This window comes from Arachis hypogaea, chromosome 15 (genome assembly GCF_003086295.3).
Source record: "Arachis hypogaea cultivar Tifrunner chromosome 15, arahy.Tifrunner.gnm2.J5K5, whole genome shotgun sequence".
In the NCBI taxonomy this organism is placed as follows: Eukaryota; Viridiplantae; Streptophyta; class Magnoliopsida; order Fabales; family Fabaceae; genus Arachis; species Arachis hypogaea.
This window is the reverse complement of record NC_092050.1, coordinates 125,740,003-125,741,590: the sequence shown is the minus strand read 5'-3', so window position 1 is coordinate 125,741,590 and position 1,588 is coordinate 125,740,003. Positions and strand designations below refer to the sequence as shown.

The 1,588-nt window shown below is 36.1% G+C and overlaps 1 non-coding gene across 1 annotated transcript; it reads right to left on the bottom strand.

Annotated features, from left to right (window-relative positions):
- Positions 1-997: 997 nt before the first annotated feature.
- Positions 998-1,105, bottom strand: LOC112752648 (small nucleolar RNA R71). The gene has a single exon (XR_003177074.1). It is a non-coding gene; the product is annotated as a small nucleolar RNA R71 (small nucleolar RNA).
- Positions 1,106-1,588: the final 483 nt, after the last annotated feature.

Genomic DNA, 1,588 nt, shown 5'->3' with positions numbered 1-1,588 from the left:
TTTCTAACCTCCTAACTTCTTATCTTTTCAAAATTTGTTTCAACTAACTAACTAATTTTTTTTGTTTCTTAACTTTTTCAAACTACCTAACTAACTCTCTCTCTCTAATTTTTGAAAATATCTTTCCTCTTTTTCAAAATTTCTTTTTAATTAACTAATTATTCTTATTTTTTATTTTTGATTTTAAAATTTTCGAAAATACTAACACTTTTCAAAAACCATTTTTGAAAATCACTAACTCTTTTTCAAAAATATTTTTTGAAATTCTCACTCTCCATCTTATTCTATTTATTTATTCATCTACTAACATCTCATCTCAATCTCTGCATCCTCACAGTTGTGTTTCTTTCTTTACATCACACTCTTTGTCTCCCTCTTTTCTTCCACTCACAAAGGGATCCTATACTGTGGTATAAAGGATCCATATTATTATTATTATTTTTATGTGCCTCTTCTTTGTCATATGAGCAGGAGCAAGGATAAGAACATTCTTGTGGAAGCAGATCCAGAACCTGAAAGGACTCTGAAAAGGAAACTAAGAGAAGCTAAAATACAACAATCCAGAGATAACCTTTCAGAAATTTTCGAACAGGAAGAGGAGATGGCAGCCGAAAATAATAATAATGTAAGGAAGATGCTTGGTGACTTTACTGCACCTAATTCCAATTTACATGGAAGAAGCATCTCCATTCCTGCCATTGGAGCAAACAACTTTGAGCTGAAACCTCAATTAGTTTCTCTGATGCAGCAGAACTGCAAGTTTCATGGACTTCCATCTGAAGATCCTTTTCAGTTCTTAACTGAATTCTTGCAGATATGTGATACTGTTAAGACTAATGGAGTAGATCCTGAAGTCTACAGGCTCATGCTTTTCCCTTTTGCTGTAAGAGACAGAGCTAGATTATGGTTGGATTCTCAACCCAAAGACAGCCTGAACTCTTGGGATAAGCTGGTCACGGCTTTCTTAGCCAAGTACTTTCCTCCTCAAAAGCTGAGCAAGCTTAGAGCTGATGTTCAAACCTTCAGACAAAAAGAAGGTGAATCCCTCTATGAAGCTTGGGAAAGATACAAACAGTTGACCAAAAAGTGTCCTTCTAACATGCTTTCAGAATGGACCATCCTGGATATATTCTATGATGGTTTATCTGAGCTATCAAAGATGTCACTGGACACTTCTGCAGGTGGATCCATTCACCTAAAGAAAACGCCTGCAGAAGCTCAAGAACTCATTAACATGGTTGCTAATAACCAGTTCATGTACACTTCTGAAAGGAATCCTATGAAAATGGACGCCTATGAAGAAGGGAGTTCTTGAAGTTGATACTCTGATGCCATATTGACTCAGAATAAAATATTGACTCAGCAAGTCAATATGATCTCTCAGAGTCTGCATGGAATGCAAGCTGCATCCAACAGTACTCAGAGGCTTCTTATGAAGAAGAAGCTTATGATCCTGAGAACCCTGCAATAGTAGAGGTGAATTACTTAGGTGAACCTTATGGAAACACCTATAACTCATCATGGAGAAATCATCCAAATTTCTCATGGAAGGATCAAAAGCCTCAACAAGGCTTTAATAATGGTGGGA